The 25,483-nt window shown below is 39.6% G+C and overlaps 1 long non-coding RNA gene across 3 annotated transcripts in view; it reads left to right on the top strand.

The window, feature by feature from the left end:
• Positions 1–508: 508 nt before the first annotated feature.
• LOC119250407 (uncharacterized) overlaps positions 509–25,483 on the top strand; it is a 760,618-nt gene continuing 735,643 nt past the window's right edge. For all 3 annotated transcript variants that reach the window (XR_008552486.1, XR_008552485.1, XR_005126287.2), the window contains exons 1-2: positions 509–573; positions 13,099–13,158. This is a non-coding gene — a long non-coding RNA (uncharacterized LOC119250407). The remainder of the gene's footprint in view (positions 574–13,098; positions 13,159–25,483) is intronic.

Below are 25,483 nucleotides of genomic sequence, written 5' to 3'. Positions count from 1 at the left end.
CCAGAAAGAAAAAGAAAAATACCGGATGGTCTCACTCATAGCAGGAATTTAGAAAACCTAAATAAGGGACCAGGAAAATGAAGAACTATAAGAAAGTGAAAATCAAAATCAACAAAAAACTATGAACCAGAGACACTCTATGGGGGGTGGAGGGCGGGGAGGGGAGGGATTGGGGGCAAAATAAGGGGGTTGCAATTGTATGGGGAATATAAAAATAAAATTTATTTAAAAAAAGAAATAAAAAAATTCTCAATATTTTAATGACATGTTGAAAAAAAAATCCCAATAACTTCGCTATTATAAAATGTAGTATAACATTTAAATATATCAAAACAAAATAAAGCATCACAATGATAGCTTAAAAAAAAAAAAAACCTAACGTTTTTGCCCCCTAAGTAACCCAAGGAAGGTTTGTACTTTACGACAAGATGTAAAGTCCAGAGATTTTTTTTTTCACTTTTACGACAGAAGCCGGAAAGCAGAACGCGTTGGGCTCTGTGGGCGCAGAACCCAGAGCGGCGCGGCCAGAGGCGCGGGCCTCGGTCCCCTGGAGCGACTTCACACAGGCGTGAGGTACCATCCCGCCCTGCTTGATTCTGTGTTATTTTACTTTGCATGTGTTGTTTGGTAGAAGAAGGCAAGCTGTTTTTCGGGTCTGGGAACGCTTCAAAATGCTCCTGTAGGGCCCCCCCTGGTGGCGCAGCGGTTGAGCGCTGGCTCTGCAACGCCGGTTCGATCCCCACCTGCTCCCCGAACACCGGGCGAGGGTCCCACATGGCACACAGACCTTTCCTGTCACGCCTGCTGCTCCCCTCAGCAGTGTACTTCGGTCCTTCTGCCTGTTCTGCTCCCCGCTCTGGCTCTGGTGAATTCTGTCACCCTCCCGCGCTTCTGACTGTGCCCAGTGCATGTATAAATAAATCTAGAAAAAAAAAAAAATTCTCCTGTAGGTTAGTGGCAGTGGCGTCTTGGCTTTAGGCCACTTGGCCTTGTACAGGCTCCCTGTAGGTGCACACGTGTACAGTATGTAGATGTGTGTAGATACACACGTGTGTGTATACATGCACAGACGTGAACACACATGTGCAAATGCCCTTGCGTCCTTTCATGCCTCCTCACAGCAACCACCACGGTGAGGCTTCGCTCTGTGACTTGAGGTAGGTAAATATTTGGTAAATATCAGCGAACCGGCTATGAGTGAGACCATCCGGTGTTTTTTCTTTTTCTTTTTGGCTTATTTCGCTAAGCATGATCCCTTCCAGCTCCATCCATGGCATTCATAGCAGGAATTTAGAAAACCTAAATAAGGGACCAGGAAAAAGACCTATTATAATAAAGAAAAAATCAAAATCAACAAGTAACTATAAACCAGAGACACACTGTGGGGGGGGGGTGGGGAGGAGAGGAGGGATTAGGGTCAGAATAAGGGGGTGGGAATTGTATGGGGAATATAACCAAAATGAAAATGCAGACATTGTGCAAAAATGAAAAATGATGAAAGAGTTTTGTAAAAGAAAATATTTTTTAAAAAATACACCAACGCCTGGTATTCCAGTGGGATTACAGTGGTACATCCAGTAGACGCCAATCCTACAGTGTTTGTGTCGTTCACCGACTGGAGAGACGAGGTTCTCGAGCCTAATTCCGCGTTCTGGGACACCTGGGGGCAGGTGCAGGCCAGGTGGGCTCGCCCGCGTTCTGATGAGCCCAGTGCTGCGTCCTGGTGGGTGCACCTGGCGCCAGTACTCAGGCAGCGCTGAGCGCTCAGGAATGGTGAGGGAACTTTGAGGGAAATGCTTTCGTTGGTCACAGCTTTATTTTTTTTTTCCCCTCCTTTGTGTGTCCATGGCTAAGAAACTATTGGGTGGTTCTGGATAAGCAAGGAATTAAAGTAAATATAATGTTGTAAAAACACTTTAGTTGAGGGTCTCCCAGGTGGCACAGGCGGTTGAGCGCCGCACTGTGAAGCTCTCCGCAGCCTCTGCAGCGCGGGTTCGATCCCGGCCAGCGGGCGAGGGTCCCACATGGCGCACACTTCTCCTGTCTCACCCGCTGCCCCCCTCAGCAGTGTATTTCAGTCAGTCTCCCTGTTCTGTTACCAACTCTGTCTCTGGTGAATCCTCTCACCCTCCCGTGCCTCTGGCCTGTACCCCAATTCTTGCATAAAAATGAATCTTAAAAAAAAAAGTGTCAAAAAAAAAAAAAACCTTTAGTTGAAAGAAGTTGATATTTGATGAGGAAAGTGATTAAAGAAGTCAGTTGGACCCCAATGAACAGCTGGCATTACTGCCATTTTTTGGAAAAAAAAATATTAGAGTTGGAAAATTTCATGATGAACCAGAGAGCAAGATAATAAAACTGAGGAACTGACTAAAATATCTATTCCATGGCTGAAACACCCGGGGTTTATCTTAAAAACCCAACATTTTTTTCAGCTACTCACAGATGGCTATTTAATATATAGCCCTGTTGAAATATTTTATATATAAGCCACAATTTCTGAAAAAGAGTTATAAAATTATTCAGCTAGTTATTGATTTTGTGATTTTATTCATCATATCAGTTAATGTAAAACATAATATATGTACATATATCTACAGCAGACATACACACATACATAACTTGGATCAGAGTCTTCAGGCTTTTGTTGACCTGGTAGCTGTTATTAATGAACTTGGTAGGGATTAAAACAGAAAAACGTAGGGCAACATTTGGCACATTATAAATTAAAAAACTGACAAAAATAACATTTTAGGTCATAAAAAAATACTTTTAAAGATGATTATAATGCACAGGTGTAAATTTAATTTCTTTATTACACTTGACCTTGAAGATCTTGTAGCCATCTAATGTTATTTAGATTTTTATGTGGAAAACTGTATCTATCCTCTTGTTCACTGTGACCTGTTCTCTGTACCTTCTCTGTTAGTTACTTTGTTTTCATTCATGAAGGACATAGAAAGCTGTTTGGCTATGCACAGGAGGTCTTGGATTCAATCTAATGTCCTTTGTTTGCATCTGCAAGTCTCTGAATATTTTAAATGAATAATATCTCAAAACAGATGGCAAAATTCTTCCCCTCATAACTCACCTAAAGTAGTCCTTGACCTCAACGTGAGTTTGGTTGACTTAGTAGAATGTGTTCCCACAGGAATTCTGAATGCTTGAGTATGAGTGGAATTGTGGCTAGTGGGTTTTTTTTTTTAATTTTCTTCTCCCTTATGGTAGCAAATTAATCCCTGAGTTTGACCAATTTAGTCTTTCTTCTATCAGATATTTTAATAAAACCTCACAAATAAGCATGAAATAAATTGTCCTGGTTGGCTGCACACATGTTTCTAAATTGCTTCAGTGGTAAAATGATTCCCAGACTATTTAAGGTTTTCTTGAGTTCTAAAGAAACTTTACATTTTACTCTAATGTGTAAATGTAAATTTGATGTTCACATAGTCCTTAAAGAATCGACGTATTACCACTGTCAGTGTGATAAACAGGAAATGGAATCCTCAATCTTTGTATCCTAGAATTCTACTGAGATGTCACTGGTCTTGCTTTGGCAGAGCCTGATAGTGGTGTTCTTAGTGGAGATAGATGATAGAACTCCTCACACCAGAAATGCATGTATGTAAACTAGAAACCTACCTCCAGAGCAGCATGTTGTGATGGCCACAGTTCCCTCCAGAATAGAACTTCCCTGAGATCAAGATCTAATGACCTATTTGTGTGTGTGTGTGTGTGTGTGTGTGTGTGTGTGTGAATGAGTGACTAAAGGGTGCAGAGAAAGGGCCCTTGATCTGTGATATGAGGGAGTATAGTTTTAATTTTTGACATAGCAAGGGTTATACTTTACTGACATGTTTCTTCTCCTGTTATCTTGATTTGGATTTTTTTATTTTATTCATCATTGTTCATTTCATAGGGTTATTTTTGATCTTTTATGAATACATATTTGTTGAATTAATTGATTTTGTGGGGAAGAGAATTCCAAAGATGAATAGGGAGCAGTATTGTGATTCTACAGATAAAGTAGCTCTTAGAGTTCATAGCGCTGTCCACAAAAAGGGTCCCTGTGAGATAGTGAATACTTTATGTAACCAGGTTTGAATTTGGTAAATCTTGATGTGGTACAGATGCCATCATTAGAATCCTTTCCTACAGACAGATACATTCATTTCTGCAGAGATGACAAGGAAGAGTTGTGAGAAGTATTATTTTACTTGTTTTTTCTTCTTTAAATGTACTTGAGATGTCAAGGTATAGTGTAGGACTAAAGCCAGAAGGTTTTTTTTTTTTTTTTTTTTTTTTTAGTTTTTGGGCAATATATTATTTCTCCCCCCAGGTATGGTCACTGTAGTTCTCTCAACACCAAAGCACCCATATTCCCTTGTGTTCTCCCTTCCACTCTCAGTAGCACCCCTCTCCTCCCGCTCTCCCCTCATGGATGCCTCATATCTATGGTCAGCTTTCGAGGTTTGGCTTTGTCTGACACTTTGTCTGACTTTTCTATATTCCACATCTAAGTGAAACCATCCTGTATTTATCTTTTTTTTTCTTCACTTATTTTGCTTAGTATCAACCCTTCCAGCTCCATCCACATTGCCACAAATGGCACGAGTTTATCTTTTTGGATCGCTGAGTAGTTTTCCGTAGTATATATATATACACCACATCTTCTTTATTCAGTCATCTGTTTTGGGTCACATAGGTTGTTCCCATATCTTGATTATTGTAAGCGGTGCTGCAGTAAATACAGGCATGCGGGCTTCCTTTTGAGTTAGTGTCTTTGTGTTCTTTGGCTAGATTCCTGGAATTGGAATAGCTGGGTCATTTGGCAGATCCATTTCTAGTGTTTTGAGTCACCTCTACACAGCTTTCCATGGTGGCTGGATTAATTTGCATTCCACCAGCAATGTAATAGGGTTCCTTTTTCTCTACATCCTTGCCAGCACTTGTTGCTCCTGTTTTGATTTGCTTCCTTAATATGGATCATTCTCACTGGTTTGTGTCTTATTGTGGTTTTGATTTGTGTTTCCCTGAATACAAGTGATGATGAAAATTTTTTCATATGCCTGTTTGTCATTTGCATTTCTTCTCTGGAGAAGTGTCTGTTTAGCTCTTCTGTCCATTTTTTGATTGGGTGTTTTATTTCACTTTGTTGTGTGAGCTATCGATACTTGTAGATCTTCGATATCAGCCCCTTATCAGGTGTATGGTGTGCAAATATTTTCTCCTATTCCATGGGGTGTCTCTTCATTTTGGTTCCTATAAAGAGAAATTTGTAGATGGTAGATGTGGTATGGTGTGACAATATTCATTCGAAGAGGTGCTAACCTGTACTCCTGAAACATTTGCAGTGCTGTAAATGATGGCCAAAAAAAAAAAAAAAAAAAAAAAAACCCACAAGTTTTTAAGTTAAAGTACTTGAATTTTAATTCTAACTTCACTAATAAGATATGTGACTTTGGGCAGGTTACATAAATTGAAGACTATATCGCTATCAGTGTAGTATTTTTGTGATAATGATTACGGGCACCTCACTTGTCAAAAAATGTTATAATGGCTACTGTTTTCTCTTATTGAAGCTAAATATTTACATATTAATCAGTTTTTATAATGTGTTAGTAACATTAACCTTAACTCCAAATTGTCTAAAAGCTTGCTTAAGCAAGCTTCAAAAATGTCTACGTTTTATGGATATGTATATTTGTGAACTACTCATTGCTTAAGGCTAAAGTGTTACCAAAGTCCTGCCTCATCATAAATGACCATTTTATTTTGTGGATATCAGAAAAACACATCATAACCTGATTCTCTTAAGACTAATTGCATTTGTTGGAGAATTATCAAACACACACAGAAGTATAATTTCTGACATTTAATACCCTAGTCAAAAGTGAAAGTTGAATTAAACCTAGGAAAAATGTCATTTATTTTTAAAGGAGAGCATAAGGTGATAAAAATAGTCTTTCAATTAATGTTCATGCCCTCAGAGTCATACTTCGGAATTAATATAAATTAGTCCCCAGAAATCTATTTCAACATGTCATTTGAGGAGAAAGAAATATGATAATCATATCCCCTGAGAAATAAATAGCATTTCTCAAGATGAACTTGAGCTTCTGGACCAAAAGTGACTGGGTCAAGAAACTTGGATTGAAACAGTAGTAGAAAGAGAATGAATGTTATTCTTAAGCAGGATGGTCCACTTTTGATGAGATTTGCATGAATACCAAAGTCCAACAGAGAAAAGTGGACAAGATGAAAGGACAAAGTGAGATTAAAATTCTTTAATAGAATTCAGAAGTCTTAGGGGATTAACAAGAAAACAACAGAAGACTGCAAAGTCATTTCTGGATCCTTAAGAGGAGATCATTGAAAGCTATTCTGAAATCAAAGAAAACAAAAGTCACTTCAAACATCCCTCCCTAGGACAAAAGGAAATTAAATTTGAGTCCAATTTGCATTGAACTTTGTTTCTAAGAATAAATTGGCTTAAAAGAAGATACAAATTCATTTTGATAGGATGGTGCCAGATTATGAGATTTATCTTTATTCATGAATCCTTTGCAAATTCTTGAAAAATATTATTTAAGTTTCCATCCATTTGATAACCTCACCTTTCTATAAATTTCTAAGTCCCTAAATTGGTATTTTCAGCATCCAGTTACATGGTGATTGAGTCTATTTTCTGAAAATAATGCATCAAGGGGTCTTCCAAAATAGAAAATTTGTTTCTAACTTTAAGGTAGAATAAGTAGAATTCCTCTCATGTTTTATATTTGTTTGTGCCTGAAGCATAGAGAAACCAAATTCTTGCCCTTCTAGGGATTTTATTTTGTTTTATAATTAATGTTTATCTGGATGTCTTCTTTATATCTTGATTTTTTTTTTTTCAGTCAGTGGGACACTTCCAAATCCAAACTGTACTTTCACAGAGACGTTCCTAGGAAAACAGCATTATTAGGACTCTTTCCATAATTTAAAGTTTTTTTTTCCTTAATTCTCAGCCCTTGTGTAACAGGAGCAAAATGTGTTGGGTGCATGGTTGTGGGATTCTGATCCGGAATGAATCTGGAATTTAGGATTACTTGTTTTTGCTAATGGGGGATGTCCTTAATCAGAATGAGTAGAGTCAGAGGTGAATGCCTAGGTGGTGTGAGTAAGTGAAGGAAGTTGTCAGACCAAAGGCATCAGTTTAAAGGGACTGGACATTCTGTTCCCCTCTTCACTGAGTCTTCACACAGTAATGAAAAGGAAAGTCAGCAACCAAGGCACAAAGAATGCAAAGTTCTTGAGGCTCTGTGGTTCTTTTTAAGCTTGACTGTGTATCAGAATTGCCTTGGAGTTTTGTTAGATGTGATAATCCCCAAGTTTCTGCCTGAAAGGTCCTAATTCAAGAAGCCTGGGTTAAAGCGTGACTCGGTCGCTCCAAGATTTCCAGATGAATCGAATGAAGGCAATGTTTGGAAAATTTCTCAGGAATCAAATATGTAGAACTGATGAGGCACAATGACATTTTCTTTCTTTTTTTTTTTTTTTTTTTTAAAGATTTATCTTTATACAAGAGCTGGGGTATAGGCCAGAGGCGCGGGATAGTGAGAGGGTTCACCAGAGACAGAGCCGGGCAGAAGACCGAAACACACTGCTGAGGGGAGAAGCGGGCACAAGAGAAGAAGTCTGCTGTGCCATGTGGGACTCTCCCTAGCCGGCCGGCCCGGAATCGAACCCACACTGCAGAGGCTGCAGACAGCTTCACAGCACTGCGCTCAACCTGCTGTGCCACTGGGGAGGCCCGACATTTTCTTTTTATGTTACCTGTTACTTTTTTTCTAGGATAGTAATTGTTTTGAGGTTGTAAACTATTGTATTTTCTCTTTGTATCTTTAGCATTCTTTTTCTTTCCCTCTTAGCTTTGCTTTATGGTGATTAAGGGTTTTACTCCATAAATCTGATCACTTCCTGCAGGAATCAGAAGCTATTACTGCCCGTCCTCCCCCCAGGTCAAATCTAGCTACATTCATTCATATATTGTCTATGGCTGCTTGTGTGTTTCAATGGGAGAGTTGAATAGCTGCAACAAAGACTAACTGTTTATTTTCTGGGTGTAGTGGCAGGAAGGGCCACAGGGCAGGTTCTCTGTGATTCTAGCAAACCGGGTAAGGAAAAGTCCTGGAGCCCTCGGTGGTTTTTCCAGGCTTTTGTTGGGATTTACCAGGTACAAGGCCGGCTGGCAGGCCTCCCAGTCCCCAGCAAGTCTTCACTCTCTCTGGGCTCTCGGACGTTCTCTCCTGGTCTCGTTCTCCTTCTGTTCTCCTTCCCTCCGCTCTTCCGGTAGTTGAGTTCTGCTGGTGTCCCCGTGACCCCGCCCTTGTAAGTCCACTCTTAGCCCAGCCCAGGTGTATCCACTGATGTATGCCCACACCTTACTCCAGGTGTCTGCCATCAGGCATGCATTCAGGACCACAGGGTTCCATCATCATCCTAATGGTGGGAGGGCAGAAAAGCCTGGTAATTTACTTATCCTACACTGGGGATCTAAATATGTAATATTTAGTTCTTTATTGAAAAAAAGCTTGTCAATCCCTAGTAAATTCATGATAAAGGATATCATTGGGCATACTTGGAAGAACATTCTTAGTGGTCTGAAAAGGGGACACAGAGGCTGATCTGACAACAGTCAAGAGGTTAAGATGGTTTTTTCTATTTTTTTGTTATTTTGTTTTCTCACATCATTGTTTGTTTTGTGTAAAATTTGATTTTTTTCCCTTCAAGTGTAGTCCCTGTAGTTCTCCCACCACCATAGCACCCGTGAACCATCACCAAAGTCCCTTGTGCTCTTGCCTCCCCTGTGTGAACCTTCTCCCACTCCCTCCCCTGCAGTATACCTCACACCTGTGGTTGGCTTGCAAGTTTGTCTTTTCCTGACCATTTGTTCAGTTTTCCCATGTTCCACCTATAAATGAAATAAGGTGGTTTCTTCTAAATCCACTAAATCTAAATGCACTGGACAGGGGCACAAGGTTGCCCAGCAGTTAGGACAACTGATTCGGTTTTAGAATTGGAGTATTAAGTATCAGAATCTTAGGATAGAAAACTTTAGTTAGAGACTGACTCTTATCCTAACCCCTGCTAAGTCAGTAGCTAGCAATCAATTGTTCATTTAAGTCTAAAATTCTTTTGTATCATCTTGAGTCTCATAACAGATCCCTGGTCTGCAGAAGCCAGCACTTACACAGATAAGAATCAAGTTGATAAGGCATTAGAAGGGATTATGAAAGCCAGCTTAATTAAAGAAACTTCAACGGGATCATAAATAATCAGTGCAAGTTATTAACTTTTGACAACTGCTCATCCGTACTGAGTTCGAATGACTTCTGGCCTATAAAGTCCTTAATCTAATTCTGAGTGAATAAGGGAAAATGCCCTTTATAATGCTTTGACTATAATCAACAAATCTTTGAAGCAGAAGTGTCCCCAAATATATTAAACATATTCCGCATTTTCTTCTATTCATACCTCTGATTCCATCATTTTTTTTTTCCACTTAGGAAACTCACTGGTCAAACTTTAGTCTGTTCTATAAAAAAATAGATCAGTTAACATATTCTCTTCAAACTCTACTCTAGACGTCATTGCCATTGCTTGTTTTTTTCCTCTTCATTCACTAAGTATACTTTAGATACTTGCCTTGTAGTAGTAATCTGATTTGGCAATTTAGTCGTGTATAATCTTACACTGCCCGTCAGACCACATAAACTTCAAGTGGTCATAGGCTGTATCTTACTCTGCCATGAACCCCCCAACATGGCTGTATGAAATAGGCACTCAAACTGATCAGTTTGCTTTCCTGCTTTTCATGGTTTCTCTTTGAGATATCATTCATGTTCAGGTACCTAAGAATAATTTTCTCAATAGGAGAAACGTACCGTTTTTCTTGGCTCATATACTTTTTGAGAGAATTCAGCACCTTTTCTAATTTTTTCACTTTTGTTGGCTTATGTTTTTAAACACATTATCAGAAACTGAACAAAGTTAAGAGTGATAGTTTAAAAAAAAAAATGGGTTGATTTAATTTAGTAATTTCCCATGTGTTCACCGTGCTTTGCTGTATTAGTTAATTTTTGCGCAATGTGTACATACATATTGAATTGCTCTGTGACTTTTTTTAAAAAAGGAGAAATGTGAATCAAGGGGTTAGTTGACATCTTTCAAATGAGATGACTTCAGGAACATTCAGTGACCCATTGGAGATTTCTGACACTCTATCTTAGAGGTTCTAGTAAATGTTGTCCAGAATAGATTTTCAATCTGTGTTTCAGTGGATATTGGTAAATATGAGAAAAATAGTTGAATGATTAATTAAAGGCAAATGATTAGACATACTGGGTTTTAAAAAAGTCCACAAAATTTATACTGAGTACTTTTATATTAGATAGGTTGTTGAAAGAGCATTCAAGAAAGAAATGTTGATCTGAAAAGGACAAAGTAGGAATTTATTTGTAGTGAGCAGGATGTAAGATATATGTAGTATTAAAATAATTTTGTTCTATTAAATCTGCATATGGGGTAGCAAATAATGTCAGTGTGTGAACCTACATGCACCTTATATTGAAGTTTTTAGCTATGATGGTTCCAAGTGAGAGAAAGAGAAAACCAGAGCGCAAGAGTCCATTCACTTAGAGAACTCTACAGGGTTCACTGAAGATGGGTGGGTGTAAGGAAAATGGGGTACTCAGGGTCTTTTTCGCCTCTCACCCCTAGCCTCTGCAGCCACCAGATGTACCTTTGCTTTCCTCCCAGGTTGCATTACCTGCACGTGCTACCCTGCTGTTGCAAAAAGTGTTTGGACTTGAGAGCATGGCCTGTGTGCATATGTACATAGACACCTGGGCCGAGGAGTAGGGGATAGAAGGGAGAATCAGAATCGTGGGGGCTGGGGGCTCAGTTGCTACCTCTCCACCGGCTGGTTCTGTCTGTGACTCTGGTCCCCTGATTCAGGATTAAAGGCATGTTAGGAATACTGAGTGCTTCAAAATTCTCTCTTTGTCAGGGGCCTCCCCAGTGGCATAGCAGTTGAGCACTGGGCTGCGAAGCTGCCCGCAGCCTCTGCAGTGCTGGTTTGATCCCTGGCCATCGGAGAGGGTCCCACATGGAGCGCAGACCTCTCCTGCTGTGCCCGCTGCTCCCCTCAGCAGTGTGCTCCGCCGCTCTGCCTGTTCTGCTCCCCGCTCTGGCTCTGGTGAATTCTCTCACCCTCCCATGCTTCTGACTATTATACCCAGTGCTTGTATAAATAAATAAATAAATCTTTAAAAAAAATTCTCTTTGCCTGAATCAACAATGAATCTACCCTGTCTGGGATGGTTGCACAACAGTAGGGGATCCCACTTTCAGCCCCTATAAAGGAGCACATCTGAGTCTTCTTTAAACTTCTTTAAATACTCATGATAAACAGATTTTGTTTGCTTATTTGCTTTTAATTTAGGATTTCTTAGAGGTATTAGAATATACGTCTTGGCTTTCCTTAAAGCAGAGGTTTTCAAGGGGTTGTCTGAGAGTTTAGGGTTCCCTGAGACCTTTTCAGGAGGTCAGTGAGATCTTTCCCTTTCAAATAACCTGCTTCTGTGAGGCCAGATGTTCATTTGCTTCAAACAAAATGACTTAGGCAATAGACTGACTACAGAAGCATATATAAGAATACAGCTGCTTGAATTAGAAAGATATTACAAAGATTTGAAAAAATGAGAAACAATGTGACATTTCTCCTTTTTTCCCAGAATTATTTTTTTACTTAAACTAACATAATGAGTTTACTATTTTAAAATCAGTTAATAAAATTTTTAAATCCTCCATTAAAAAATTTAATATGTATCAGCAGATAGAACCACATAAATCTCTGGAGTCCACTTTTTTAAGAGTGTAAAATTTTCATGAGACAAGAAAAAAATTGAAAACTTCTATCCTAGAGGGAAGTCGGGTGTGATGTGTTTTCCAAAATCATTTGAACAATAACTACAAGCAACTATGCTTTTGTGTACAACAATAGTTTCAAGATAATGTCATCACTAGGAATCATGAAGTAATGAGAGTGGACAGTTGCTGCTTTGAAGGAAAGGTGATGTAGCTTATACATTCATCATTCATCTCCTTTTCTCTTCTGATTGGGGATCATTTTAAATGGCCTATTTTCAAATTCATGGCCTTTTACTTTTGCTTGAACAAGATTGCTTGTGATGCTCCCTATTGCATTTTCTATTTTATTGGACTCTTCAACTCCAGAAATTCTGTTTGGTCCTTTCGCTATGATTTCTATTGAAGAAGTTTCACCTCCTGCAGACTTTGCTGACTGGTTTCAGGAGAGAAATAGTTTCATCAGTTGTCTGGCTAAGAATTCTGAGGCTCCCGGAGGCTTTTATGGACATATGCACTCTACATCTCTTGTTCCCTCTTGTGGGGAAAGAGGGAACTCAAGATTATCTGACTCCTCTCAGTCCTGCAGTGCCAGGCCAGATGCTGAAAGTCCTTGTTTACACTGTGGTGATGCCCTGAACTTAAGTTTCCATGCTTTTTCCTAATCTCGCTAACAGTTTGACTTTCTGTGTGTGTTCACAAGTCATCTGTAAAGTCTTACAGTAATAATCCACTGGGAGCCAATCACAGTGTAGAAGGGGGTTTGGGTGGGTGAAGTACAAGGAGCTTTGGAGGTACCCATGGACCAGTTGGGGGCATCCAACCTGCGTGGTAATCTGTGTGATTTATGGGGTCTTTCTTGTAGTGTTTCTGAAACCCTTAGTAGGATATACAGCCCTTTGATGAATTCTAAGCCTTGGTTGCTATCTCCTAGCTTCTTTCAGTCTCTTTTGTGTGCTAATCACCTCATTCTGGTTTGGGTAAAAAAGAGGTGGGCACCTTAGGCTATGTCCCACATGGATAGGGAGATAAGATACTCACTGTACTCTCTTTCCCAAGTAGGCAGAATTGCAGACCATGAGGTAGATCTCTGTTTCTCTCTTGGCATTGAAATATGTCACCTTTGGGGAGGGGTGATGCATTTAAAATTGAAATTGTTCTAACCTTCTTCAATGCATTTATTTTCAGATTTTTTCATTCCGTTGGTATGCTGGAACTTCTCTGCTGTACTCCTGGACTCCCACAAAGGTACTATCATCCAGGGTGGTGGTTAGGATCAATGTTCTGTGGGTGAATGATGGTAGAAAGCTCCTTTTTCTGTTGTCCTGCTGACATTGCTTTTTGGAATTTATACATTGAATAATCATTTTCACTTTATGGTTTGGATAAAGCAAATTTGGGGAACTTGCAGCTGGAGTGAATATTCTGAATAATTTCTTGAATCACAGTGCTAGGATCTATAGCGATTTCCCATACTGTGAACAAATGGGCTTGAGTGGAAGGGTGAGATTGATAAGAGGATTTTGAAGGTCAGGTTGAATGGAGAATAAGAGACTTAATAGATATTTGTTTAAAATGGTGGAAAAGGAAGGAAGACCCAAAAAGTTTGAGCAAAATAAGAAGGTATTTCAGTTGGATTACAACTGATTCATACTTGCTTATCAATAGATGTTGATAATAAAAGCACCGGGGTGCAGAGAGAGCTGTGCAGTGGGAGGGGTTTCTAAGTGGGGACTGTGAAGTTCAGCATGTCTGGAACTTTAAGGCCTGTCAACCTCGTCTCTATTTGGGCAGCAACACCTTAAGCCTCTAGTCCTTTTACCTTTGATTGGCCCCTGGAAGTGTTAATCATTTTGCTGTTGTTTATTTGTTTTGGATGTGCACTTTATCATGAGGGTGTGGCTATGAGAAGTGAAACCTGAAGGACCCTGGTTATACTGGTGGTGATGACAGCAGTGGGTGGGTAAGGGTGGGGGCATAGATGGAAGATGGTTATTGCAATGTGAGGAAGGGCAAGATGGGCTCAGTTCTTAAAAGGTTTGCAAAACCTACCCCTGTGAAGTAGTTTTGATTTATCGCAGTCCTTGTCTCTCCAAGTTGCTGATATACACAGTACCATCAAACATCGCCTAAGTTGCTATAAGTGAATACAATCTGTCTTTGGCATATTGGTATGGGGGTGTGTGTTATCACAGCACCGGTTCTCTCCATCATGTTGGTGCAAGGTGAGGTCAGGAAGACCTGCGTTGTGCAATGGCAGCATGAGTATCAAAACATTCTATTTTAAAACATGATGTGACTTTTGCTAGTAATGAGCCAGGTTAAATGATTTACAGCTCTGAGACTCCACTTCTTCTTCTTTGTGCTGAAAAGGACTGCAAAATAAGATTTTAAGTATTTACAATCATCTAATAAAATACTTCATGAGTATTTATGAGGCACTTCTTTAACTGGATAAATTGTAATATTAATCAAAATCAAGATTACTACTTGGAGCTCTTCCAAGGACCCAGATCACAAAGCTTTTCAGGTATTTCTCAATTCATTAATTCTCGGTTAAGTTGTTTATCCCATTCTTTCTGGATGTACAAGAATGCAGCCATTTGACAGGAAGTCAAACAATCCCAATACGAATTACTGTTTGCCGGTTTATTAACTAAATCATGATGACTTAGGATATTGTTAATATTAAATAAAATCCCTTCTAAGTGAATATGCATGAATGCAATTTCATTATGTTATGATTTCCTCTTTGTTCTGTGATTGAGACCCTGTGGGAGGCAATTTCATAGCTCAAAGTTAATTCTTTTCACATCCTCTTTCCTTACCCTCCTCTCCTGCACCCACTGGCCCCCTCTCGGTGGAGTAGGGAGCGAAGCATAGTGCTTTACCTCAGTGAGACAGACTCTTTGAGACAGACTCTGAAAGAATCCCTTAGAAGACTCATCTGTCTAGACTCTGAAAGAATTCCAGGAATGATCTAGATTGCTTCAACTTTCTATTTTTTAGTTTTTTTATATTTTTTTATTTTATATATTTTTTACATCATTTTTCATTTTTGCACAATGTATGCATTTTCATCTTGGTTATAGTCCCCATACAATTCCCACCGCCCTTGTTTTGATCCTACTCCCTTCTCTTCCCCCTCCCCAGCCGTGACTTTTTCAAGACTTGTTTGTAATACATAAGCTATGTATTATACATTTATGTATTTATATGCATTATCATCTAAATAAATTAAAATGTTCATTATGTGGGCAGGAGTTTAGCACTTGTCCACATCTTCTGCCTCAAGTTCAATATGTTTTCCTAAGGAATCACTTTAGGTATCCTAGGGCAATTGACCAGTTGTACTAGAACATCAACAAGAAACAGAAAGTAGAAGATCTGGAGTTTGATCATAGGTCTAGCTATGAGATTTTGAAACAGTTATTAAGATCTTTGCACCTCATTTGCTTTTCTATAAAATAGAGATATAATTATCTACCACTTGGATATTTTTATGGTATTTCTGAAGACAAATATATCATACCAGAAGATATAATCAAACATATCTTTTAAAAATAATAATGATAATGAATTTTATAATAAGGATTTTTACCCTTAAGCTCCTTATTTCTTCCACCTGGACTATTATTTGTCTAACTATATTCTTGCTCACTCTTACCCATCTCCAAATGACTTTATCAAGAGGATTGAGAAAATATAACATAATTTAAAAAACAAATGAAATTATGTTGTCCCTGATTAAATTGCTTAGTGACTTGACATTGCATACTACATTATCTAAAAGGATACATTCGTTTATTAATTCAATTAACACTTATTGACTGTGCTAGGCTTATAAAAGATGTTAATGAGAAAACTACAATTCCAGACATTAGGGATTTTAGATAATTTGTCTTTAGTCCCCTTCTGAAGAGTCATTTATAATCTTAGATAATATAATTGGACGAAAGAAAGGAAATGCTAATATGAAAGACAGTTGACATGAACACCTTTACATGTGGGTTACAAAGAGACTGATCCAGGAAATTATGTTATATGGTGTGAAAACACAAGTGTCCATAGGGGAGTGGAGGACTGGACTCATTCACCTGCATGGTGACAGTGCTCCCCTCCACAGGGCTGCAGAGTCGACTGCCATCAGCAATGTCTGTGGATTCCATGATTGTACATTTTCAATTTAGTAAGGGATCATCTGCACAGCTTTCTCAAAATAGGCAAACTTTCCTTTAACCGAACGACTATGCATCATATGAGGCCAGGGGTCTCTTTTTACTGATCACTTTTTACTGAAGTGTTTTTTTTTTTTTTTAATTTATATATATTTTACATCATTTTTCAGTTTTTTGTTTTTTTTTTTTAAGATTTATTTTATTTATACAAGAACCGGGGTACAGGCCAGATGTGCGGGAGGGTGAGGGGATTCACCAGAGACAGAGCGGGGAACAGAATAGGCAGACTGATGAAATACACTGCTGAGGGGAGCAGCTGGCAAGACAGGAGAGGTCTGCTCCCATGTGGGACCCTCTCTGGCCTGCAGGATCTTCACACCGCTATGCTCAGCTGCCTGTGCCACCAGGGATGCCCCTCATTGTTCAGTTTTAAACAGTGTTTGCTTTCCCCTCCCCCAACCTCAGGTGGAGTCCCCATAGAATTTCCTTCAGGATGCACCCATGCACCATCACCTCAGTCCCCTGTGCTCCTCCCTCCCTCCCTCTGATCCCTCTCCCTCCTCCTCCCCTGCAGGAAGTCTCTGGTTTATAATCGTCTGTTTTTATTTTGTTGTGTTTTTTATTGTCACTATTTTTTTCCCCTAATGTCTTATTTGGTTCCTCTAGTTCCTCCTATAAGTGATGACACATTATTTTCCTCTACACAAAAGAAAATGAGATGATGAGATAACTTGGTTCACTTTTGAGCGTTAGCATTCAAGAGCTGCTTGACCTTTGGCAGTTCACATAATCTTCTGAATCTTCTCCATTTCTTCACCTTTGAGGTAGATAGTATCACTGAAGGCTTTTCAAAGTAGGTTTAAGGATACTGTATGCACTACTGAAGAAAAATTCAGTTTATACTCTTCCACTTCTATTCCTTATTTGTATTATTTGCATAATTAGTTGCAATAAGTTGGCCTTTATTTGGTAGAGAAGGGAATCTAGAATTCCTATAGAAATTCTTAGAAATCTAGAAATTACTGGATGATGATGTAATGTAAGAGGAGAATATATTCTGAAATCATATTTCAAAATGATGTTACTCCATTCTTAAAAGGACTTCAGACAGCTAGAATGCTAGCTTTAAATTTAAAAATAATTATTGTTTGGAACCATGTTTTATTCCCTTTTTTAACATTCTCAGTACCAAAGTCAAGCCACATGGAAGGCATACAATAAATATGTTGATAATTTAATAAAATAAAATTAACAGGAGCTATAGAATAAATATGCAAAGTAAATGCATGCAAAATTAAGATTAAAGCTTACTTAGTACATGTCTAGTGCTCACTGTTACTGTACCAGCGTGACAGAAGGGGAGCTCCAGTTCATCTCTTTCTTTCTTCAGTCTCCTCTATGATCCTTTTTAATTTTTAATTTTCCTGGATACTCAGCTTTACCCTTCCTTGGGTGGGGCAGGGAATCTGGAACTCCCCTTTCTATAGCTATCGCACTGTTACCACTGTTTTTTTATATTATTATTATATTATGTAGTTTTATATTATATTATGTTACAAAGTGCATAGTACAAGTTAGTAATCTTGTTAGTACTTTGACTTTTTCTCTAAACTTTCAGGGGAGGTAAAACAACTTGAGTTAAATTGTTCATATTATTCTTTGGCATGATAGGAAAATTTTTATCTACAGAAAAAATTAGGAACAACTTAATTCAAGATATCCTCTCAAAGGCTGGGGGTGGGGAGTCATCTTGCCTCTAACATTGGTTTTGTGAACACCACCAGTATATTACTCAAAATCTATTTTATATGGACAGTATCCAGGAATATGTTTGTGTATAGCAGCCCAAATCAAGGTTATTATATTAAAACATGTAGAAGTGTGCCTAAGTAACTGTTTTAAAAAAGATTTATTTATGCTACAAGAACTGGGCTGTAGGCAAGAGGCAGACTGGGGAGCAGAACAGGCAAATTTACTGAAATATACAGCTGAGGGGAGAAGCAGGCGAGACAGGAGAGGTCTGCTGTACCATGTGGGTAGCTCCCTGGCTGGGGATTCAGCTTGTGCTGCAGTAACTGGTGAGAGCATGATAGCACTGAGACTTAACCCTTGTGCCACTAGGGAGGCCCTTTAGTAATATGGTATAACATTTTGGAGCTGTGAGAAGTTAGAGAATTGAATGATTCTCATTCCTTCCAGTTGAGGAATGGATCGCTACTTTTGTTATCAGTAGGGAATTTCATGTACCCTGGTACCTAGTCATCTAATTTCTGTGTTAAAATTGCTGGTAAAGGATACATTATTCAGTCTTCTTCAGGATGTACCCGTGCTTTTGTATATAGTTGACTTTCCTATTGTTTAGCTCTATCTCTCTGCCTGTTCTTTACATAATAATGGATAATTTAAAATTCAACTCCTAATTGTCAATCTGTCAGATAAGTAAAGAATTTTTTACATAACTAATTCATAGGTCAAATATTGTGGTTCACAGGCATCCTGAATGCATTTGCACATTTTCTTTAATTTAGCTCTCTCTGTAACTCATTTGAAGAGGCTGACTTTTATATACAGTGACCTATATCAGTGCCCCCTTGGCTATCCCAAAACATCTTTTACCATCCGATGGGAAAACAAACTCATTTCCATTAAACAAAACCAAGCGAAAGCAAACTTTTCCAAATCAGGACTAGAGCCCTTCCATTCCATTCTTCCTAAAGTCCTTGGAAACAATTTCTTAATCATAGGAGTAATGGGAATATACTGTAAAGTCTTAATTATATGCATGCCATTTGCATTTTTATGAACAAAATATTTAACATGTACTTCAACACCCTGAAAGGTCTTTCTTCTTCTGGTACCACATTATTCTTGACTTTTTGCTCAACAGTGAGCATGTTATTGGACAGGGAGAGGGGCACCCCAGACCCCCACAAACCTGCCTATTCTAAATGGGTTCTGCCATCCGCCGCATCAACACAAAACATATGACGCTTTAATGGGAAGGAACTTTAATAAAAACTAGGAAACAATACAGGTAAGGCAAAGAGTCTAGTTTCTAAATGAAGCACCCAAAGTTACCCATCCCCTCGTGGGTAAAACTCCATCCATATGGGGTCGGCCCAGAGCAAGGCCCCAAAGCCTGCCACAAGTCTGAAACATCTTCCAGTGGGGACCCACAGAAAAGGGTCACAAACAACCGGACAAGCCCGGAAGGAAAAGAGCAAAATCAACATCCAGATAAAAGCTGCCATTGTCACCTCCCCACGGGTCTCACCCACATCTGTGTCACCCAGTCCACAACCCAAAAGACAAGCGCAGTTTCTTCACATGTCTCTAGGCTCCATGTGCCTCCTCCAGGTCTCCTTGCTCCATCCTGCTTCCTTCCTCAGTCTCTTCTTGCAGCTTCCTCTCTTGCTGCTCAGCTCCACCCTCCCTTGGGTGGGGCAGGGAACCTCCCCCTTTCCTGGGGACCACCCTGTTGCAAGCAGAAAGTGTTTTTTGCACCCCTGTGTCTTTACATGCACTAATTCTTCTATGTGGAAAAACTCCCCCCATACTCATCCTTACCTTAGTGACTTCTTTGCTTTTTTCCAGATATCAGCTCAAAACAGTAGAAATATCTGGCTGAAGTGCCTTACCAGGTCCAGTTCTTCTATTCTTGCTCCTGAAAGTCAGTTTTCTTTTTCCCATACATAAACCAGACATTTACTGCCTTTCTTACTGCCTTCCTTACATCTTCTCACACTAGGCAGGACAAAGTAGGCACTAAATAACTTTTGAATAAAAAAGAATATTACTAAAAAAATGACTAAACAACTTTATAAAGGTTGCTTAAAATTCTGTAGTACAATTTACAAGAAGGTTAGGTCATGAATCATACAAATAAAAAGGGAAAACCTGTCAAAATTGTGTGTAACATTAATAATGGGGAACTAGGAAGATGTTAAAACTGAGTTCAAAGGTGAATTTGAAATAGAGATAATCATACAATCAGGAATGCTGAAAAGAATGTCATGATAGATGCAAAACTGGCTAAAATCCTCCCATATAATGAAATGTAGTATCAAGAATCACCTTTTTCCATAGATAATAAAATTGATTTTATCTTTAGCAGATAAAATTAATTTTTATTGCTGTGAACAGTAATCATTTGCATGATACTTAGTTTTCTACAACTTCTGCCCCCTGGGAGGCGTATAGACAAGTTAATTGAAAGACAATTAAAAGTATTTATCCTGTAGAATCCGATAATGCCCAAAGGGCCCCCATTCCTCTGAAAGGATACTCCATAATCTCTCTTGCCCTTTTCTAAGCATTTGACTCCTTTTTCTGAAAAATATGATTCACTTTTGCAGAAAATTTGAATTTTATTCTCATCCCTATCCCACATGCTTAAAGTGCTATTCGGGCAAAGCTATTACTAATCCTGGTAAGTTTTAATCTTTAGATTTTCATTCCAAGAATCTGTCTCTTAATCCAACTGCCAAAAAAATATTTTGAATCTTTTTGCTTCATTTAAGAAGTGAGAGTATTCAGATAAATAATTTTGTTAGGAAGAAAATGTCATGTAATTTACCCACTCTTGTCATTTGCGTCTCTTACTGGGGAACAAGGCTGACAGTATTGAAAGATAGTCAGCTCCACATATCTCACTTACGTGAATGTTTCACCGAGTCTGTTTAACTCATCAAGCAGGTTATGGTTTTATAAATGATCATAAAAATATTTCAAAAATGAAAATAAAGGCCAGATGGGTTAAATCTCCAAAGCACATAGGCACAGCAGAAAAAAATTACTCAAACCAGAATTAACAACTGTTCCAGTTCTCCAACTGATGGTTGTATGATGAGAAAATGATTTATCCTCTCTGCACCATAATACAAGAAAGGATAGTCTCATTGCTGAAGCCCATGCAAGTCTCTTGGAGTCAGTGACTGAAATAAAAGTCTCAGTGATAGGACGATACAGAGTGTTTTTTTTTAAAGATTTATTTTGCATACAAGAATAGAGGTGTGTGTGTGTGGGGGGGTGCGGTGAGAGGATTCACCAGAGAGAGTGTGGGGCAGAACAGACAGATGTACTAAAATACACTGCTGAGGAGGGCAGCGGGCAAGACAGGAGAGGTCTGCTGCGCCATGTGAATCAGCGACCTGGCCAGCCAGGGATCACACTCAAGCTGCAGTGGCTGGCGATAGCTCGATAGTGCTGTCTTTTAACCTCTGCGCCACCAGGGAGGCCCTAGAAGATAGTATTTTTGGTGGTCCAAGTGAGGATTTGGACCCAGACTGTACTCTGTGAGAAATGTTGGAACAATTACATGTGTGAGTTCAGTTTATATGCCTTGTTCCAGAGTAGAGTACATGTGGAAGAAGAAAGGAGAAGTGAGAAATAGATGTGAAAAAAAAAAAAAAAAAAAAGCCCCAACTGGGGGCTTCTGGTTTTCATCTATAGGTTTATTTTTTTTTTTTTAATTTTTTTTAAAGACTTTTTTATTTATTATTTATACAAGCACTGGGTACAGTCAGAAGCGTGGGAAGGTGAGAGAATTCACTAGAGCCAGAGCGGGGAGCAGAGCAGGCAGACTGACGAAATCCACTGCTGAGGGGAGCAGTAGGCGCGGCAGGAGAGGTCTGCATGCCATGTGGGACCCTCGCCTGGTGGCTGGGGATCGAACCAGCGCAGTTGAGGATGCGGGCAGCTTCGCAACCCAGCGCTCAACCGCTGCGCCACCAGGGAGGCCCTGGTTTTCATCTATAGGTTTAGTTCTTTTGATTTTCTAAGTTATGTTCATCTAAGGAAATGTTGATGCTGCCTACACATGGAAGAGGACAAATGCTGTGGTTTAGTCCTTTTCCTGACTTCCAAAGAATGACTGTGGAGACCCACAGACTAGGTGCCCTTTGTTTATCGCTCCTTTAGCCGACTTCCTGGTCATTAGTAGAGGGTGACAGCTTGGTTTTCCATGGGCACTAGATTCCTGTTTCACAGCACAGGATAAAACCTCTTTGACTTTAAATTTGTGCAGCTGGCTCTGTCTGCTCTCTTACCAGCTGGACCAGGGGTGAAGGGGGGTGTCCTAGGATGTCCACATTATGTTCACAATGGCCTGGTGGATTCCAAGGTCACACTCTTGACTGAGTTGAAAGCCTAGTGCCTACAACCTCCCCTCCCCTCACCCCCTCTAAGGTTTGCAGGCAGACATCCACTCTGAGGTATTGTGTACTCTTGACACTGGGTGGGGGCGGGGTTCCCTCCTCCTATGTGCAGAGCTGGAGGAGCCACAGTGCCATCTTCTTTCTCACTGTGCTGAAATCTCCCTCTTCTTGATTTCTTCCTGCAGTGGATATATCCTTTGCCTCCAGATCCACTCTTTGCCTCTGTCTGCCATGCTTGTTTTCCAGAAGCCTGATGGGTATGGCCGGCATTCAAGAACTTTTTGCTTCTTAGCTGGCAGTTGTCTTCCATTGCTGCATGTTTTGGCAGGAGCAAATGGGGTGGATGGGGTGGAGAAAAGTGAGATGAGGCTTTTATTTACCCTCTTCTGTCACTGCTATGTGTTGCCGTCAGCACTCTACTGAAAGTCACAGCTCCTCTGGGGAAGACCTTGCAGGCAGCTAACCTAGTCTGGATGCTGCTCAGCTACCTTAAGGCCTGAGAGTAGCAAGAGTTCCAAACTTTGCTAGCCTTAGGGCATTGCACTATTTCATGCTTGTTTTCCCTAAACCCTACCCATATGTTTGCAAGCAGCTTATAGCAAGCTCTTCTCAAGAACTAGTTTGAGTGGTTGATCACATTGCTGCAGGGACCCTGCTTCATGGCAGTGCAAAGTCCAGTCTCAAGAATTGTTGCCTTCAGATTGCTGCTGCTTTACTCCCGCCAACATCTTGGATGTGAAAAAGTGCTGGCTAGCTAAAAGAGATGATGATAGGGAGGAAAAAGAGAACATACCACTTTCAAATTGTTCTAACAGGATGTGTTAATGAACCAGTTTCTACTATACTAACCACCACTCTCTATTGTAGACCATTAAATATTTTTTTCTTGTTTTTCATCTCAATTTCTCAAGAGAAAGCTTATATGCCACCATACTTAAGAAACAGCAGATGTTTAAATTATACATTTGCCATGTGTTAGAGTCTCTTTTTTTCAAAGATTTATTTATTTATACATATAAGAACTGGGGCACAGGCCAGAGGGGAGGCAAGGAGAGGATTCACCAGAGACAGAGTAGGGAGTAGAACAGGCAGATTGACTGAAATATACTGCTGAGGGGAGCAGTGGGCGAGGCAGAAGGGGTCTGCTGCTTCATGTGGGTAGCTCCCTGACTGGCCAGGGTATCAAACTCGTGCTGCAGTGGCTGGCAATAGCTTGATAGTGCTGTCTTTAACCTCTGCGCCACCAGGGAGGCCCTGAATTTTTCTTTAAGCATTTCTTCCAGTTCTTGCAAAACAGAAATAGTCTCTATAGTTTCCTTTTTCCTATAGCAGGTGATCTGTTCCTTTTCTGTTTTGTTTAATCTTCTTCCAGATGCCTTGGCTATTTCTGTCAGAATTAGCCATTTTTCCCTTCTCATTGCTCTAAATCATGCTTTATTGAATGTTTAAAATTATGTGTGCTTTTAGAATATTATCAAATATAACACTTAATGATAGCAATAGGAAGAACCTTTACTTTTACCAAACTTTTATTCTCATTCTAACCCAGTGTTGTCATATGTAAGATTTTGTTCAATTTTCAAAGCAATCTGGTAAGGAGAGTATCTATAGAATTACCTTTTTCAGATAGGTAAAGGTGAGAAGAAGTTATTTTGCTGGAAGTTACTCTTCTAAGAAGCAGTAGAATTTGAGCCCATGTGCTTGATCCAGTGCCCAAGCTCTTGTCCATTTTACCAACAGAAAGAACATCGAAAGGCAGCATGGTGTCCTGGGGAAGAAAGCAGACTTCAGAGAGAGAACACACATGTGTAAATCCTGAGTGTTCCCTGATCTAGCCGGTTGACTTCAGGAGTCAATAGGCCCTTGATGCCTCAGGTTCCTTATCTTCAAAGATTGACTGAAATACACTGCTGAGGGGAGCAGCAGTGTAAGGGAGCAATGGTAGGGCTCTGAGGCACTTCCTAGGACAGTGGTGAGAGACTTAGATCCATTAATACAGGTGGCAGCCCAACGGTAGCCATTTAACAACTATAAGTGTTGTAACAGTATTTCAAGAAGGAACCAAATTCTTCCATGGTAGGAATGACCAGGGATTTAAAATTTGTACAAATACTATAAATTCAACATTCTTTATATGACATTGAAGTTAAATACAATTAAGGAGAGTTTAACATGTCTCCCAAATATAAAAAAAGCAAAACATCACCTTTCCTTTTGAAGCTATACCTAATTGCTTCCTCTTACTGCTTCTTCATCTCTTAAGTGGCAACATCAGAAGACCTTATCAGGAAGCGCTTCACGCTGGGCGTGAGCCTTGAGCAGAGCCTGGTTTTATTTATAGTCCTTTGCATCTTCGAGCTGTGAGGACAGCAGTTTCTGCAAGGGCTGATAATTGCAGATTTATGTGACTGAATCAGTAAAGTAGATGTTCAAAACCAGTGTGCTGGGCCTCCCCTGGTGGCGCAGTGGTTGAGCGCTGGGCTGTGAAGCTGCCCACAGCCTCTGCAGCACTGGTTTGATCCCTGGCCACCGGCAAGAGTCCTACATGGTGCAACAGACCTCTCCTACTGCGCCTGCTGCTCCCCTCAGCAGTGTATTCCGTCGGTCGGCCTGTTCTGTTCCCTGCTCTGGTGAATTCTCTCACCCTCCTGCGCTTCTGACTGTACCCAGGGCTTGTATGAATGAATGAATGAATGAATGAATGAATGAATGAATGAATGAATGAATAAATAAATCTTTACAAAACAAAACAAAACAGTGTGCTTACTAACAGACAAACAGATTGAATGGATAGAACCACCACCCCACTCTATAGGCAAATAAATAAAAATTTGGTATCTGAACTATCTTGGATTTCCATAGCCTGATTTTATGATTTTATGTGTTTCAGGAATAAGTTAGCTAACCCACTGTTAGGTATTTTCTTGTTTTCTGGAAACCGTGCAATTTCATAATCTCCTGTGCCACAGCAACTTAATCAGTATATTCTAAGTCTTTATGGAGAGCAAATGCCCTTAGCATCTGAGAAGAAAAAATTTAATCAGAGGGTAAGACAACAATGGCAAAAAGAAAAATAAGTAAATTACACTAATTGAATGCTTTAATTATTTTTTTAACACATACAAGCCTTGTACTAGGTGATGTACCCCTCAGACCTTAGTATCTTTATTTCAAAGAGGGTTAAATTACAAGATGCCTCAAGTTCTTTGAAATTTGACTAATTTATCACTTTTAGATAAC

The sequence above is a fragment of the Talpa occidentalis genome, unplaced genomic scaffold (genome assembly GCF_014898055.3).
Source record: "Talpa occidentalis isolate TD23 unplaced genomic scaffold, MPIMG_talOcc4v2.1 talOcc4.17, whole genome shotgun sequence".
In the NCBI taxonomy this organism is placed as follows: Eukaryota; Metazoa; Chordata; class Mammalia; order Eulipotyphla; family Talpidae; genus Talpa; species Talpa occidentalis.
Note: the sequence above shows the minus strand (reverse complement) of the source record. Positions and strands in the feature narration are given on the sequence as shown.